The sequence below is a fragment of the Oryctolagus cuniculus genome, chromosome 8 (assembly GCF_051225735.1).
Source record: "Oryctolagus cuniculus isolate XC-2025 breed Fujian yellow rabbit chromosome 8, ASM5122573v1, whole genome shotgun sequence".
In the NCBI taxonomy this organism is placed as follows: Eukaryota; Metazoa; Chordata; class Mammalia; order Lagomorpha; family Leporidae; genus Oryctolagus; species Oryctolagus cuniculus.
In genome coordinates this window covers 12,192,905-12,211,332 of record NC_142874.1, presented here as the reverse complement: position 1 = coordinate 12,211,332, position 18,428 = coordinate 12,192,905, and the positions used below count along the sequence as shown (strand labels likewise).

Below are 18,428 nucleotides of genomic sequence, written 5' to 3'. Positions count from 1 at the left end.
CGCCGCCATCTCAGAACAGAACCTGGGGCGCGGTGCGGGCAGAGGACTGCTGATGGCTGCCTCCGCATCTCCTTGTCCGCCCAGCACGTCCTTGGCCCGCGGCTCGATGAGTCTGGAGGCCTGCTGGGGGCCTTGCACAGGGCTGCGGGCGCCCGGACAGCGCAGTCCTGAGCAGACGCTCAGCCAAGGCCCCGGGCCTACTCACTCCAGGTCGTCGGAGGTCGGGGCGGCGCCTCCCCGGGAGGCAGCGGGTCGCCCTCGGCTTCCAGGTCCAGGCTGGTGCCCCCCAGGTCCACGCTGCTGCTCGCCCGTGGCTGAGCCGCGAGTCCTCTCCCGCTTCGCTCTTCCTCTCCTTCCGCCGTGGTCCTGGGGCGCCGGCCGGGCCCCGGAGGAGGTGACAGCGCTGTGTGTGCAACCCTGACCCTCGCACCTGTGGGCCTGAGTCGGGGTGCGACGTCTGGCAGGTGCCCCTAGAGCGCCCCCGCTTTTCCGTGCGCCCGAAAGGGCCGGGAGCGGAGGAGCCCGCAGAGCGGCAGCGGCCTGCGGCGGGCCGGGCGACAGCGGCCAGGATCCCGCAGCCAGGGCCCGGCCCCGCGCTCCCGAGAGAGCAGAGTAGAGTGTACGGAGCCGGCGGTGCGCGCCGCCCCGCAGAGGAGCTGCAGGCCGGCCCCGGCCCCTCCCGCTGCGCGCCGGCGACCACGTGGGGCGCCCGCGAGCCGGCGCGAGCCGGGCCTGGCGGCAACGGGCGTCCGTAAGCAGCAACGGACGGCGGCGGACGTTGGCCCTGGCGGGGCCCTGGGGACGGAGCCGCTGCGGCCCTGCGGGCTCCTGGGCTCGGCCGGGTCCCTGGGTGGGTCCCGGGCCCGTGCGTCGTGGCCGTGTCCGGGGTCAGGCAGGGCCGAGCCCGCTGCCTGGCGGGGCACGCGGGGGCTGCGCTGGCCGGTGCCGCCCGGAGCAGGTGCCTGCCCCTGCTGTTGGGGCCGGGAGCCGCAGGGAGGCCGAGGCACAGGTGCTGCTGGGCCCTGCACGCCGCCGCGGGCTCCGGGTGCGGCCGAGCTGCGCTGCCGCGGTCACCAGGTACCCCCGCCGTGGTCCTGGGTCCTGAGCACCCGGCGCGGCTCCCTGGGCACCTGCACCACCCCCGCCGAGGCTCGGTCCCTTGGCGTGGGCCTGGGCAGCCGCGGCCCACGCTGGGCTCCATCTCAGCAGGTGCAGGGCCCCCATCAGCCCCGTCGGCCTCCCTGATGGAGCCTGCAGCCCCTACTGGTCGTGGCCGCATTTGGGGATGCGGTTATCTTGAAAGAACGGATGATTCCATGTGGATAAGACGCGGTTACGCTGGTCTCGGGAGGATGCGTCTGGAAAGCAGACATCGTTTACGTGCAAGTTAGTGGTGCACAGTGAGAGCCGCACAGCTCGGTCACCGTGACCCTGCCAGCCGGGCCCTCTCAAGTCTGCCTGCTGCTGGCCCTCAGGGTCGCCCTAGATGTCCCAGCGCCCAAGAGAGCAGGTGCACGCTTGGTTTTCAGAGCCAGGGAAGCAAGTACTGTCTGGGAACTGGAAGCTTTAGCCTGGTAAGAAAGTTCAGAAAAGTTCTCGGCCTGGTAAGAAAAATTCTGCACATCGCTTTTTGTACTTGAATTTTTTTTGTTGTTTTGTTTCATCTGAGTGTTTTTCTGTCTCTGGGGGCTGTTGTGTATCAGAAATATGACATGCAGAGGGTCCTGAACCAAGAATGATAGAGATTAATATAAATTCTTAAAAATTTTAAATAGTCGATGTACAGTGGCACTAGGCATAATTCATGTGTTACTAAATTGACTTTAGCCCTCTGCTCATAAGAAAGCTTCTATAGTGTATGAGCCACTTGGACTTCCATCCCCAACAAATTTGAAGTTTTGCTCACACCCAAATTCTGTGTGTTTAGAGAAGAAATTAGCTCCTATAATTCTAACCTCTCCAGGAGCAGAGCTGATATATACTTGTGGCATTTAAACATAATTCCTTGATGACATTTAGGCAGAAAGCAACATAGAATGTAATCTTGCTTGCTTCTTTGAAAGAAATTAAGCTAGTTTAAATTTTAGAAAACTGTTTCCTGTAGGAGCTCTGAAAAATAATAATCGCATGCCAGATCTTTAATAAATAATTGCAGTCATGTTCTTTCCATTATTTTTTTACCAAAAAGAAAAAGTAGTTAAACAAATGAAGATAGTTGAAGCAAAATAGTTTCAAAATATAATAGTTGTTAATTATATTTGAACAATAATGCTTTATAGCTGCCAGGGGAGATTACTTAATGTGATGATTTATGATGCACTGACCTGCAGTCATGCAAAGGGACGAGGCAAATGGCCAGCACTGCCTGGAGCTGTGGTGGTGAGAATATCCACAGAGACGCGCAGTGGGGGAAACCTCTCAGTCGGTCCCCGTTTCTTGTCTTGACGACCGGCAATCCACTGTAGTCATACAGAGGTCATCCACGCGGCTCTTCACATGAAGACTCCACCCTAGAATAACTCAGCATCTTGGAATCAGCACTTCTTTCGCCCACTTCCCTGTGCTCTAACCAGAGCTCAGCAAAGGCACACAGGTTTTGTGCGGTTCCCTCTTAGGTTTGTCTTGGCCTGATTATTTTATCCATCGCCCATGCAGCCTACTTTTCGTTTCCCAAAAATCTGTCAAAACCTTTCTGTGGCTGATGGCTCCCACAAACTCTTGGCTTTTATCAGTCTACTAAGTTTGGTACTTTACACTTGTATTTGATTATGATTCCAAGAGGAACACAGAGACATGTGTTCCTGGTCTGACATCGTGAACTGAAAAGTCTCTTGATTGTCGAGAATTCCCATGGGAAGAATCCAACTCTAGCATGGACAGCTGTAACTCACAAGAATTACACTTCTCTCAGTGCTGGTCTTCAGCCACTCCCAGGGCCCCAGGCAGCAGGTGCAGACACCTCTTATAAGATGGGGGTGAAGCCCTTTTGTGCTACAGACAGTGCCTCCCCATGGTCTGCTCTGCCTCCATTTCTCCTGGAAAGACCCTGTGGAGGCCTACAGGTCCTCGCTCCACTTCAAAGATAATTTATTTTGGAAGAAGTCCCATTTGTCATCTCACCTTTTGAATACATCTAAGGAGCTAATGGCACCTTCCTCACCAAGAAAAAAAAAAAAAGTTCAGCTTCTCTTTAGAAATCAGTGCAGATCAGGATATATTAATCTCTGATGGGGAAATGATACCTATCCCATGAAGATGATTTGAAGATGAAATAGATAATGAAAATGCTTTATGAAGTCTAAAGCACTATAAAAATGCTTTGCATTTGTTGCTATATCAACTTTACCTGATAGTCATTTATAACTCTGTGTGAAGAAGTGCTTTTCCAAAACCATGTTATATTTTTCTAGTTTATTTGAGAAACAGAGCAATAGATACAGAGCTAGAAAGATAAGAGACAGAGCTAGTTCATCAGCTAGTTCACTTCGCAAGTGCCCACAACAGTTAAGAATTTTATGACATTCCACAGAATTCTTTTTCAGTCAGTACAAATATTGAAACTGGTGCATGCATGTGCACCTTGATTAATTTATTTGATGCTCTACAGGAGCCCCTCGAGGTAGGGATAGCAGGTACGATGATCAGTATCTCACAGTGAGTTGAATGTGCTCAAGGTACACCATGGTTTAGCTGTAGATGTGAAATGATCACACCCTTCCCAGGAACCCATAACTTACCGGTAAGATCATGGTAGCCAACAGAGATTCTCTGAGCTTCCAACAGCACACACTGTAGAGACCCAAGTATGCTGTGTCTGTTTTAAAGATGGGAAGAAGTGATCTGGGTCACACAAGGCAAAAGGAATAGTTAGTGTCGCTGTCCATGGTCATTTCTCCTGGAGAGAGTAGGCCTCAGCTCACTGAAGGGGGCAAGCTGGCCATGGTGTGCTCAGCCAGGCTGCCTTTCTCTGACACTCGGAAGAATTTCAGAGTGGAAAACCATCCTTACCTAAACAGCTAAGGGAAATTGGGTCATTAGGGGTTCCTCAGCTTTACTGTTCGGCAAGATGAAGACAGTTGTTCTGAATGCGTCCAACTACCAAGAGGTTTCGGGTCTTAATTTTCATGTGGAAGGAGCTTATTTCACTTCTGCAGCCTCCTGTCTGTCTCTTTCCAAACTCTGTTAGAGGTTTGGGCAGAATCAAGTAGAAAAGAAAAATCAAGATAAGTGGTTATTTAATTGATACATAGAACATTTCATGGACTCACAAGAGCATGCAGAATAAAATGTGATTTTGTCCAAATGTTGTTTCAGTATTGTACACTGGAGTGGAACTTCCAAGGGGCCAAGAAACAAGAATCTGCCCTCCTGCTGGGAAGTGCAGTCCACACACCCCCGCAATGATCAGTTATACTCATTCCACAGAATCATCATCTTTATACCTGGTAGGTGTCTAACTTGGACTTCACAGTTTCCTAGATGCTGCTTCTTACTCCGTGTGTCAATTTCAGACTTGCTAAGCTCAGTTGCCTCGGATGGAAGAATTGCGTTTTTTGTTTGTCTCTGTTTGGAACCCATGAAAGAACGTTGGAGTGGGAAGGAGGAGATCTGGAGCACGTTCCCAATCTATCACAACATAATTATGTTCCCTTGGGAATGTCATAGTTATTTAGACCCTTTTTCCCTTATTTATATTTACAAAATTATCGCAGATGATTCCAAATATGAAGGGTCTCCAAAGTGTTGATTTGAAGTTTGTGTTATGAAAACAATGTGTGGATAGCTAAGTATTTGTACACCAAATTAAATTTGGCTGATGCAGTAACTTATTTGAGAGGCAGGGTCTCATACACTGGTTCACGCCTCAAATTCCCATAATGGCTGTGTCTGTGTGAAGTCAATCCAGATCTCCCATGAGGCTGGCATAAGCCCAGTTACTTTAACCATCCCGGCTGCTTCCCAGGGTTCTGCATTAGTAGGAACCTGGATTCAGGAGCTGGAGGTATCAAACCCAAGTAGTGTGATATTGATACTGGCTTCTTAGTGTACTAACCAGTGGACAGTAATCCCAGTCCTAACATGTATATGTAGAACTTTTCATTATTTGTTTCTTATGTATTTATTTAGAGAGAGATTTTCCACCTACTGATTGACCCCCCAAATGCCTACAACAGCCAGGTTGAAGCCAGGAGGCTGAAACTGTATCTGGGTCTCCCACATGGGTGCTACAGAACCCAGTACGGAGCAGTTACCTGCTGTTTGTCTGCAGGAAACTAGAACTGGGAATGAAAGGAGGACTTGAGCCCAGGCATTCCAGTACGGGATGTGGGTGTCCCCACTGGTGCACCAAATGCTGGTTCCCAGGGGCTCACCAAATGCTTGCTGCTGCACTAGGCTCACACTCATGGTATCTGAATTCTGTGCGGTAATGGTTTGGATGTCACTGGCGTTCTGACTGAAGACAGTTCCACATGAACGGTGTAGCTGCTCCCCAGCTCTACGTCTGGAGTGTCCTCCATTTTCTAGAGGACGAGACAACAGAGACAGTGCAGGAATAGCTGACTTCAAGATCCAAAGCAGATGAAGGCTAGACCCGTGTTTTCCTCCAGCTCACCTGACTAGCACTAAGGGATTAAGTGGGAAGCATACTGTGAGTGTGTTTTAAAGGAGAACATTCCTGTAGGACTTCCAGCCAATAGCAGGAAGTACTGTAATTCTGAAGAGTTTTCCCAATTTTGTGAGGTTTGCAACTCTATCTTCATGTCAAGCAAGTTGTCTAAGTGCCAGATAATCACCTGAACTTCTGGCTGCTTAGTAAACTAAAATTGTGAACTTCTAGAAGCTTACCCCTTGCATCGGAAATGAGAAACAGATAGGCTCTTTTCTAGACAGTCCAATCAGGCTGTGATATTTACAAATAAGAAATGGACTCAGTGATTGGGTGGGCTTCAGTCCTCATGCTTAGGTGGCACTAGCGCCTGGCTAATGCCCTCTGTGCCCTCCTAAACGACAAATTCTTGAGGACAGGAACTACCTCTGTTCATCTCTTGGCATTGCCTTAATGTGCTGTTGGCTGTGCAGTGGTTAGCTGTAGAAATGAGATGTGAAGGTATTAGCGTTGCATACATGTATACATTGTGCACATATCACTTGTCATCACCTTATACATACACAGCCATGACGGAACCCAGAGTCCACCCTGCTCAGTTGGGCCAGTGCTTGACGCCACTTCTAATGATTTTCCACTGTTTTATACATTTCTTCCTTATAAATGAAAACATATTAATAATTGTACACATTTATGGGCTGCATGATGACACTTCAATACATGCATAAAGTGTATACTGATCAAATCAGGGTAATTAACATCTCCATTTAAAACAACTTTTTTTTCAACGTTTATTTAATGAATATAAATTTCCAAAGTACAGAATATGGATTACAATGGCTTCCCCCCCCATAACGTCCCTCCAACCCGCAACCCTCCCCTTATCCACTCCCTCTCCCCTTCCATTCACATCAAGATTCATTTTCGATTCTCTTTATATACAGAAGATCAGTTTAGCATACATTAAGTAAAGATTTCAACAGTTTGCTCCCACACAGAAACATAAAGTGAAAAATACTGTTTGAGTACTAGTTATAGCATTAAATCTCAATGTACAGCACACTAAGGACAAAGATCCTACATGAGGAGTAAGTGCACAGTGACTCCTGTTGTTGACTTAACAAATTGACACTCTTGTTTATGGCATCAGTAATCACCCTAGGCTCTTGTCATGAGCTGCCAAGGCTATGGAAGCCCCCTGAGTTCACTGACTCTGATCATATTTAGACAAGGCCATGGTCAAAGTGGAAGTTCTCTCCTCCCTTCAGAGAAAGGTACCTCCTTCTTTGATGACCCGTTCTTTCCACTGGGATCTCACTCGTGGAGATCTTTCATTTAGGTTTTTTTTTTCCCCCAGAGTGTCTTGGCTTTCCATGCCTGAAATACTCTCATGGGCATTTCAGCCAGATCCGCATGCCTTAAGGGCTGATTGTGAGGCCAGAGTGCTAAAAACAACTTTTTACTTATTTTATTTGAAGGAAAGAGATTGCTTCCACCTGCTGATTCGCTCTGCAAATGCCTGCAGTGGTCGGGCTGGTCCAGGTCAAAGCCAGGAGGCCGGAATGCAATCCAGTTTTTCCGTGTGGTTACAGGGACCCGCATACTTAAGTCTTCGTCTCTGCCTCCCATGGTATGCTTTCACAGGAAGATGGATGGAAAGCGAAGTAGGCAGGCCTCAGACCTGACACCCCATTATGGGATGTGGGCATCCCAAGTGCCAGCTTTGCCACTGTGACAAATTCCTACCCCCATCCCCCCTTTGACATGACTTTATGATGGGAGACTCAGAACTCCTTTCTTCTGTTTGTTCATAAAATATATACTAGGTCATTGTGAACTGTCATCAGCCCATTGTGCCCTGTTACCCACTAGGATCTTATTCCTTTGATCTAACTCTGATGTGGCACCTGTTATCAAAACTCCCTTTATCCCCTTCTTATCCGTGTTCACCTCTAGTAATTATATTTCTGTGTTCACATTGAAGTTTTCTTAAGCTCCCACATATGAGGGAGAATATGGAGTATTTGTCTTTCTGTTTGTCTTGTTTCATTTACACTTTTGCTGCAAATGACAGAATTTCTTTTATTTCAGTATACAAATAGTAGTAGTATCCCATTGTGTATATTTAACATATTTCTTTATTCGTTCATCTGATGATAGACACCCAAGTCGTTCTGTATCTTGGTTCTTGTCAGCAGTGCTCTGTAGAGATGATGGGAGTCACTGAGGTCTTCCAGGCAAGGCCAAGTCACCTGCTAGGGAGCCAGGGTTGGCGCTGTGCTGTTCTTTGTTCCTCTCTCTACGCCGGCTTTCTCAGACTCTGTTATTTTCAGTTCCTGGCACTCGTTTACTCAAGTTTAGCCTCAGTGGATCTCCTGGAAGCGTGATCTTTCCTTTGTTATTCTGCCTTTTGGTTTTTGTTTTTGCTTTTGTCTGTGTTGGAGGTGCGTGCAGGTCCTCTCCATTCAGTAATCTTGCATCCTCTCCCTAGTAACTTTTCTTTCTTTCCATCAGTGTCTTCTGGACTAATCCAAAGAAGGCAGGCAAGGGAGGGACTAGGCCGCAGCTTCTGGTTGGCTGACGCATAAGGGCATCTGGGTGTTCCTGGGAACAGAACCCTGAAGCACACAGTTCTCCATCCTTCCTCTGTGCCTTGGTAGGAATCTGCTTCCAAAGGCTGGCGTCAGTAGCTGCAAGGTGCCTCTGCACAAGGCTTGGTAATCAAGTCCACAGGGCCGAGACAGTGTTTGATTGGCTTTGTAGTTTATATGTGGAGGTGTTCTGGGGGAGACGGTATAGGGGATCCTGATGGCTTCCTTCTGTGAAAAGAGCCCCTGGTCATTCCAGGCTCTGTTTCCAGACTCTGCCTCTTAGCTGGCTACAAGAGTCATGGGCAAAGTTTAGAAAAAATTCACTGTGCATGCTCAGCTTCAATAATTTTTTCTTTTCTTTGAAAGTACACATGAAGTCCTTCTATTTCTTATTTTTTTTTATTTGACAGGTAGAGTATAGACAGAGAGAGAGACAGAGAGAAAGGTCTTCCTTCCGTTGGTTCACTCTCCAAATGGCCGCCACGGCTGGCGCTGTGCCGATCTGAAGCCAGGAGCCAGGTGCTTCTCCTGGTATCCCATGGGGTGCAGGGCCCAAGCACTTGGGCCATCCTCCACTGCTTTCCTGGGCCACAGCAGAGAGCTGGCCTGGAAGAGGGGCAACCGGGACAGAATCCAGCACCCCTACTGGGACTAGAACCCGGTGTGCCGGCACCGCAGGCGAAGGATTAGCCTAGTGAGCCGTGGCACCGGCCCCCCTCCTATTTCTGTAATCCTGCATGTTACTAGTTGGCAGTCTTCCCAACTCTGGAGTTTTGTTTGAGGCTGTTTAGCTCTCATTCATCGTGGAGTTCTTAAACCAGGGCTATCACCAATACAAATAATATTCTCTTCTGAATAGTTACTGCTTCTTTTTATTTCACAACGTTCCAACTTGAATGGAATAAAATTTTTACTGGAGGCCACCATAAGACCCTCGCCTTTGGTGCCTTCTTTGAGAATGCTGAGGAAAATGAAAGAGGCACGTCTGGTACTGCCACCTGTATTTTGGTTCTGCTGGAGAGGTGGTTTCGTGCCTTGGTCTTCAGTGTGTGGTAGAGTGCTCTGACATTTTGAAAATATTGTGAGTGAATCCTGAAGGTGCGTGCAGCAGGCTCTAAAGCCCTGAGAAAGAGTCAGTATCTTCTGTAAGACCTTCCTGTGCTTGCCATCAGAAATGACCTCAAACTTCATACGTTTCACCGTGGAATTTTGCTCTTTTATCTTTCTGGGGTGCAACGTCCGGAATCAGTGTGGGAGTAAGGGCGCACTCCCTACACACGCTCAGAGGGAGGATCCCGTGGGAGGCAGCAGTGTGATAACCCAGGGAGTTGTCACTACCACCCACGTGGGAGAGCTGGATGGAGATCCTGGATTTTTTTTTTTAATTTTTATTTTTTGACAGTCAGAGTAGACAGTGAGAGAGAGAGACAGAGAGAAAGGTCTTCCTTTGCCGTTGGTTCACCCTCCAATGGCCGCTGCGGCCGGTGCACCGAGCTGATCCGAAGCCAGGAGCCAGGTGCTTCTCCTGGTCTCCCATGGGGTGCAGGGCCCAAGCACTTGGGCCATCCTCCACTGCACTCCTGGGCCACAACAGAGAGCTGGCCTGGAAGAGGAGCAACCGGGACAGAATCCGGCGCCCCGACCGGGACTAGAACCTGGTGTGCCGGAGCCGGAGGTGGAGGATTAGCCTAGTGAGCCGTGGCGCCAGCCTGGTCCTGGATCTTGACCTCAGCCTATCTCAGCCTTGGATGTTGTGGGCATTTGGGGAAAAAACAAAATATGGGATCTCTGCCTCTGCCTCTCAAATAGCTGTTTGTGAAAGGAAAGAAAATTGGAGCTTACAACTGACAGAAGGATTTGTTTGCTCTCCCAGCCAGATGGCTGGGTTAGGCCTGGGTTCATTGCTGTCACTGACTTCACCTCGCCCTCCTTCGTGCTGCTCACCACCAGCATAATCAGCTCCTGTAGACCCGGCCTCACTGTTCCGTCTCTGCTTGGGTCGCTGCAGAGTTTCCCGTTAGCTGCATGGCCTCTTCTCTTGGGCCTTCTTATTCTTCTCTGTCACACAGTCAGAGGGATGCTTCTAAAAGCTACAGATAATCTTGTTGTCTTTGTTTACAATGTTTGAAGACCCCCAGATTGTCAAGAACAAGCCCCATCATGGCGCTCTGCCCTTGAGAACCCTGCAGGGGCACCCTCAGCCCATGTGCCCAGCCCTGGGCTGTCCACTGGCTGCCTCTCGCTCTTCGTTCCCCAACCTTTCATGTGCTGAGGCTTGTACCAGAGAACAGCCTTCTTTTAAAAAACATTTTTATAAATTTTAATTTTAATTAGTTTTGCATATTCAGTGATTCGTAGATACAGTTGTAAGAACATGATGATATTCCCTTACTCCCTTACTCCCTCCTCCCCTGCCTCCCACCCCCTTCCCCTCTCCCTTTTTTGGTTTTTGAGATGACGTAATTTACATTACAATAAAAAGGCTTAATACTTCACCAAATAAGAAGTTTTAACACGTAAAAGTCAGAAAGACCCTAGTTTAGTGGAAATAGACAATGGTTATAAACAGTAATTGAATGGATACTCAATTATATACAGTATACAGTATAGTTTTAAAGTTTTAAATTATATACAGTATACAGTAAGTTTTAAAGTCATCTAAGGTCATTAAAACTGCAGTGGTATAACATTCTTCACCATTGGTTTGTCCAAATAGCCCTTATCTGACCATTCACTCCTCCTTGAAGGTTCAGTTCACATTTCATCCCGAGATAAATCATCCCTTCTTACCTGCTCCAAGGATCTTAACTCCAACCACTGTTTGTCACGTGGGTCAGTCTTCTGTCTCATGTACTACATTGTAAATTATCCTGGGCCAGGAGAATTTTTTTTACAGATTTATTTCATTTATTTGACAGTCAGAGTTACAGAGTGAGAGACAGAGAGAGATATCGGACTTCTATCCACTGGTTCGCTCTCCAAATGGCTGCAATGGCACAAACTGGGCCAGGCTAAAGCCAGGAGCCTCTGGGTTTCCCACATGGGTACAGGGGTCCAAGGACGTGGGCCTTCTTCCACTGCTTTCCCAGGCAATTAATAAAGCAAAAAAAAAAAAAAAAAAAAAAAAAAAGGCAGCCTGCGCCGTGGCTCACTAGGCTAATCCTCCGCCTTGCAACGCCGGCACACCGGGTTCTAGTCCCAGTCGGGGTGATGGATTCTGTCCCAGTTGCTTCTCTTCCAGGCCAGCTCTCTGCTGTGGCCAGGGAGTGCAGTGGAGGATGGCCCAAGTGCTTGGGCCCTGCACCCCATGGGAGACCAGGAGAAGTACCTGGCTCCTGCCATCAGATCAGCGCGGTGCGCCGGTTGCAGCGTGCCGGCCGCGGCGGCCATTGGAGGGTGAACCAACGGCAAAGGAAGACCTTTCTCTCTGTCTCTCTCTCTCACTGTCCACTCTGCCTGTCAATAAATAAATAAATAAAGAGCTGGATGAGAGGCGGAGCAGCCGGGACATGAACCAGCACCCACATAGGATGCGGGCATTGCAGGGGGCAGTTTAACCCACTCCGTCACAGCACCAGACCCCCAGGGAGTCTTTCACATCTAGCTCCTTAGAGTCTGAATGAGCGTGGAGTCATCATGAATGAATGTCTCCTGAACTGTGTTTGAAGCTGAAGAGCCGCCTGAGAACTGCTCCGGGCTCTGAAACGCCTTAGACAGGACTGGGCCCAGAGTGGTTGAAGCGTGTGAGGACCCAGCAGACCTTTGGGTTGGATAAACCTGGTGCAACTCTTCTGATTTGTTAGAAACTTGGTGGGTAGACTAAAGCAGACCAGCCGTTAATTAAGATATTTTTCCGATTTTTTTAAGCGACAGGATCATTTCTGTTTTAACTTAAATTTTACCAAAATCACAGGTACTTATGAGTTCTTCCTCTCTTGGTTCCTCCAGATGCAGGAAGCTGACGTCAGCCCATCATCTCGGGGAAGCAGGGATGTGTGAGGATGCCTGGCCTGTGTTCAAGGGAACAAAAATGCACAGACAAGGACAGTCGATGCTGTACCAAGCAGAATCAGCAAGCACGTTGTCCTACCACACAGGACTCGGGATCTGCCTCCAGTGAGGTCACGGCACTGAGAGAGACACCCCGAGGAATGTGGGGAGGGTGGGGCCTGTCCCACCCGCTCTGGACCTCACCTCCTCCCGGCCTGTCGTCCCTGTCACTCAGATCACAGAGTCTTAGCATCAGCAGGCGCCATCGTGCAGGGAGGTCACCGGCACATCCTGCTCCCTGGAACATGGAAAACTGTCGCAGTCTGACCAAGCTCCCCATGGCTCACCCATGCCAAGTCTTCCTCCATGTTGAGTCCAAGAGCAGAGGCTGAGACAGAAGGACAAGGTTTTAGTTGCTGACGCGGTCTGAGAAGACACAGCCGAGGAGTCAAGGGGGTAAGGGAAGGGAGCACTGGGAGCAGCAGGGGCCTCCTGCCAGTTGGGAGACTGCAGGAAACCGGCCCCGCGCTGGGGAGAGCCCGGTCCCCTGCACCGTCAGGGAGGGGGGTCTGAGGCTGTGCGTGGCTCCCCTCTGCTCTCCCACCCAGTGAGCGTCACACACAGGCCCCTTGAGGTGCTGACCTCTGGTTCAGAAGGGAGCGAGCAGGTTAAGTTGGACTTCAGTGGCTGAGCCTCTTCTCCGTGCAGCATCTCTGTCCGTTCTCGGGATGCTGACCGTGGAGGGGGATGTGCTCACTATGTGCCGATGGCCATGGCGGGAGAAGGGAATGGGTTTGGGGCTCCTGTGAAGCCTGTGGCAGATGTTGAGGGTGCCCAGGGTCTGTTACCACGCCCATAGCACAGGTCCAGATATTGAGGCTCATCAAGAGCCTCCAAACACATGTGTTTCTCAACAAAGTCAAAGGGAACATCTTGGCTGGGTGGCCCCCTGGTGCTCTTACTGAAAGGGAGACATGAGGTTCCTCCCCACAAATGTGGGGCCCTGTCCCCCATGGCACCCTCTGTGCCTTTCCCAGATGAGCCCGAGCTACTGCCTCTGAGATCCCAAGTATCTGCAGTGACAGCACGTGTTCTGCTGCCCCCCGGCACCACCTGGGCGATGATATGTGCTTGCTCTGCGGACAGGTGCGCTGATGATTGGCGGGTACCATAGGGCTTCCCATCACAGGCGTGGTGGTAGTCCCAGAAAATGCATGATGTGTTTCCTGGCACTGATAGAAAGAGGGGGCCCAAGGGCTGCCAAGCCCAGGGCTGGAGTTGGCTCCTGTGGAGTGGCATATGCTGGACTGGGGCCCTAGGTGCCTGCAGTGGGGTCCATATATGGGATCCTCTGGTGTCTGCAACCGCAGTGGTCATGGGACAGGCAGGTCGTCCTCAGGGGCTGTGATGAAAGAAACACACCAGTCTCTTGAACTGTGTCTTGGCAATGTGTTTGTGTCTGTGTGTGTGGAAGGTTTTCACTCTGGGTGTGCCCCAGGTACACTTGTGGTAAAGTGCACGACAGTGTCTACCACCATGGTGTGGTGCCATCCCCTTTCATAGCCCGGCCTGTGATGGGGCAGTAGCAGAAGGAAGTCCAGCATGGGAATGGCGCTGGCCCCTCCTGCTGCTGCAGCCGTACCGTGGCTACTTGGGTCAAAAGTTCCATGACCCAGAGCAGAAGCGGGGATGGCGCTAGGTGTGGCTGTTCCTAGGCTGCCTGGGTGGTGTCTGGAACTGGCTCTGCGCTGAACCCAAACCCCAGTGTTCCTTCTTCTCAGAGGGGCTGTGGGTCCCAGAGGCACCACTGGCCCTGGCGTAGGTCGGCAAACAATAAAACACCTGCCACGTGCCAGGAACCCTGGTGACAGCTCCCAAGGGAGAAGTCCTGCTGTCCCAGTAGAGAAAGCCGGCTAGGCATTGTGCGGCCTAAGAAATGCAGAGTGTGGCCACATCCAGCCCCCACACCTGGGCGTCCTGTGCAGGCACCAGGTGGCTGCACTGTAGGGAGCGTTACACAGATTGCTTGTGTTGGGGCTCTTGGCCTTTCCAGTCACAGAGAGCAGTTCCCGTGGCCATCAGGAACTTCACACGCGGGCTCAGTGGAAGCTCCCTGATGAAAAGCATGCTTGGAAGTTGCAGATGGTCCCTGGACTTACCATGCAGCCAGAGGGGCGGAGACTTGGGCTGTGGCCAGGCCATCACTGGGTGCTGTGTTTCCAGCTCCAGGAATCACTATAGAGAATGGGATGTAGTTCTCTTTGAAGTCAGGGGGAAGCAGAGCATAGCTGTGGAATGAGAGATGGTAAAGATGGCGGGCTTGGCTGGCCGTTTGCAGGTCGACTGCAAGGATGGAGACCGTAACGGCAGGAGCTATGATGGAAGGACTGTGCTTCTGTGGGCATTAGGGGGAGAGCTCTCTGCTCCTGCCCACCCTTGGTCCAAAGTGTGGGCTGAAGGGGATTGTCTAGGCCAAAGGGGTAGGAACTATTCCGGTCCGTGGGCAGGAAGAACCCGGAGGCTTCACAAGCTGTCTCTGACCCGTGCTCTCACGCATGTGGGAGAATGGGTAGGTGCTGCAACTGGAGCCTGGAAGAAAGCCAAAGGCAACAGCATTAGGAGAAAGCTGGGGAGTTGGGCGTGGGGCCCAGTGAGTGTCCATGTCCGTGACCCCAAGGTCTAAAGTATGCCGAAAGGCCCAGTGAGCAGATGCATTGGTTATGATAGAAGAAACGATGGTGTAGAAGTGTGGGCTCGTCAGTGATAACACGGGACTTGGCAGGGGGGTCTGGGGGTGGGATAGCACTGAAAAGGTGAACAGGGCACTCTGTCTACACACACTGGGGTGTGGGGTTCCTTCCTAAAGGAGGGCGTTTATCAAGAAGAGGGTGTGAGTCTGAGGGTGGTTGTGTGGCGTTCAATGAGAAGGTGCAACCCCCACAATGGGCCTGGGGCTACAGGAGAAAGGGGGGCAGGACTGTCAGAGTGGCAGCTCAGGGAGCATGTGTGATGTCCTCTGCTGTGTGTGCCCTAGGAGGGATGCAGAGGGACAGACAGGACGGGGCAGGCAGAGCGAGTGGAAGCCCTGGGTGTAGCAACACCTAAACCTGCCCAGTGCACGTGGGCTGGCAGGGAGTCTGCAGTCTGTGCCACAGGTGGGAAGGGGGAGGGGCTGGTGGAGCAGTGCTGCCGTCTCCTCTGGCATCTCCTGTACTGCCCTGGGCCTCGGCTGTGTCCAGCAGGATCTCGGTGTTCTTAGTGTTCAGTGCTTCTCTCCGTCAGTAGCAAAGCAAGGCAGCTAAGAGGTGGGTCAGCTGCCGCAGGTGTGCCAAGGGCAAGAGCAGGACTGGTAACACAAGTGCGGCCCTGGGAGGGAGGTTCCCTCCAAGCTTGGCCAGTTACCATCAGAGACAGTTGCAGCAGGTCCCCAGTGGATTTTCGCCCTCCACCTCCTGGAGACCTGGACAGCTGGGCCGCTGGTGGCCCCTCAGCCCCTCTCTTGGTGACTCTGCCCATGGCAGTGGGGACGGCCTGGGTTTGGCTCTAGAGCCCTGCCTGATGGAGACGGTGCTGCCCACAGACAGGCCCACAGCAAGAGCTCTGTGCGGGAATCGGGCCTAGAAATCCCTTCCTGGAGGAGGCACCAGGAGAAGCCCAGGCCTCCTTCCTGCAGGGATTGAATGAGGGAGGAGGCCCAGGACGGGACCAGGAGGAAGGGAGTTTCCCCTGGCTCCAGGGTCTCACTGGTTTTCTTCTCGCTGGCCAGAGGGGCCTCATTTCTTTTCCTCCTGCTCTTCTTCTGCAGCCGCCGCCTCAGTCTCAGCGAGACAGCAATGGGCAGATGCCCGGAATGGGCTCTTGGCTTCACAGCCTTTGGAGGGGATGCTCTTAGCAGAACCCACGGCCTCTTGACGGCAGGTGTTCCACGCCAGCCGAGGCCGAGCACTGCTCCCGAAGGGCAGTCTCTCTCACTCCCTCCAGGCACGCGGCTTGTGTCCTGCTCCTTGCACAGCCCACTCTCCCCTTCCTCGGGCTGCGCCCTGGCACCCACCTGGGTCTGAGTAAGGCAGGGGCAGTGCAGAAGGTTCGATTTTGGCTCCTGACCTTGGATGTCTTCAGCCAGTGCTGGTTCAATGATACCCTCGCACCTGGTTCTTACTTAAGCCAACCTGTGGGATTGGCCAGTAGCCTTCTCTCTTGTGAGCATAGGAATCTTTTTAGGGGGGTGCCCAACTCCCCATGGCCAAGGCAGAGGTGGTTCTTTGAGAAGCAGGATCCACTCTGAAGATCTGATACCCAGGGCGCAGTGGAGGGAAGCGGGAGGTGGGTGACCCAGCCAGGCGGGAGCAGGGGGAGCATCACAGACCAGAGCAGCCACGCGGCTGCAGCTGTGACCACCGGAGTGCCGCGAGCGGTTCCCCGTGAAGAGCCGATGTGCGTTAGCAGTCCCCGCTGAGAGAGGAGGTCCCCACGCACCGCAGGAGGAATCTTCGCCACCCTTTGTTCTTGCAGACATAGGAATTACTCTTCAGTTGAGGCGTGTGATGTCACATCAGCGGTGGTGACGCTGGCTTGTGAAAAGGAACCAAAGGTCACAACACCAGGAATTTCTAGCGCCCAGGAGGCTGGCTGCAGGTGTTTGCCACTAGATGGGGACATCTGGGACCTCCTGGAGGCTGAGTGGGGCCTAGGCCAGAGCTACTGCAGCTTGGGCTTGGGCTACACACGTGCCTCTATAATTGACCATTGGCCAGCCTTTATCCTGAGTGACCATGTGTTGATGACTCTCTACCCAGATCATGAAGGGCAGGGTCAACTGAAAACTGAGCTGGACACAACACCCAGCAGTCTCATTCGAGGGGCAGCATCTGGGCTCCTTGGACAGAGGTGCTCCTTCCCTCTGTGTCCCTTGCCACCTGCTTTACCGAGCTGGTTGTGAGGGTTTCCTGGAAGAGGACCTGGTGCCCTACCTGACGGTGTTCTGCCCAGCCCAGCACACTTTCCTGACAAGTGGGTTCTCTTCCCTCCTTTTCACAAATTTGGTAAAACATTTAAGCTTCAGAGTGTCTTTCAGGTCACCACAGGCAGTGGCCCAGCCAGGCTTTGAACCCAGGCTTCCCAAGCCCGGGCTCCGATATGTGGGCCTGCTTAGCACACATGCATCAGGAGCTGCTCTGTTTCCGTACTCTCGAGGGTGCACAGAACCATGGCCTCTCTGTGACGAGCTCATGAGTGCCCCCACCTGGGCAGAAGTCACACGGGCCTGGTCATTGCCCACACCAAACTGAATGCATTCTAGCAGGTGGAGGGCAGGGGTCACTCGTGTCATCATGCGTCATCCCAGGTCTCTTCCCAAATTCAGCCTGCAGCCCGGATTCTCTTCTTGACTTGGTGTGAAGAATCCAAACATGGAGAGGTGACCTTCTAATCAGCTTGGCCTATCCTGAGTGACGTAAGCCAGCATGTTCCTGTTGCACATAAAAGCTAGGTTCTCTGGTCTTCATGGAGCACGTTTGGAAAACAGATACTTTATTTTGTGCAGATTGAAGTGAAGCACATATAGGGTTAAATCAGAGCAATGCAACTTTGTGATTGTGAGTCTGCCAGGGGGTCCTCTCTCTTCACACACACTGTTGCCCTCAATGTCAGTCTAGACCGTTGGAGTGCCAGGACGAAGGAAACATGTATTACTGTGGCGTTCCCCATGTGTGGATATGTGGATCCCGGGTGCCTGGAGTGATGTCCATGCGTGGGATGGTACTGGAACCATCATGGCTGTTTTGTACCTTGGTGAGCCCAGAGTGCTAGAATGAAAGGAAACAGTTCTACCACATCTCATGGCCAATGTGGGATTCTTCTCCGTTTAGGCTTCTTCCCTCCTGTGTGCCCCAGTTGTGTTCTGGGAGGGAGGAGAAGAGATCTACAGCCATGGGTGTGGTGCCAACCCCTTCCATAGCATGGCCTGTGCTCAGGGACCTGGGAATGGCAACTTTGTCCCACGTTTCCCCGTCCAGGGACATGCCCGTAATCTCCCAGGCATGCTTCCCAGAAGTGTGTAGTCTTGAGTTGGAACTGAGGCCTGAAGAAGACATGTAGAACTCAACACTTGCTCGTCTGTAGGGGCTGCTTGGTGGCACCTTCAATAACAGATGTTCTGTCTGTGCCCTGGGGAAAGCTGGCAGGGCAGGGCCAAGTGTAAGGAAGGCACAGTGTGTGATGTCCAGCCCACACCACCTGAA

At 51.6% G+C, this 18,428-nt stretch overlaps 1 long non-coding RNA gene across 2 annotated transcripts; it reads left to right on the top strand.

The window, feature by feature from the left end:
* The first annotated feature begins 760 nt into the window (after window positions 1-760).
* Window positions 761-16,223, top strand: LOC138843418 (uncharacterized). 2 transcript variants are annotated; one of them, XR_011378114.2, is made up of 3 exons: window positions 761-1,604; window positions 4,315-4,445; window positions 12,148-16,223. It is a non-coding gene; the product is annotated as an uncharacterized LOC138843418 (long non-coding RNA). The 2 variants fall into 2 exon arrangements; XR_016211572.1 differs by lacking the exon at window positions 12,148-16,223 and adding an exon at window positions 7,087-7,404.
* Window positions 16,224-18,428: the final 2,205 nt, after the last annotated feature.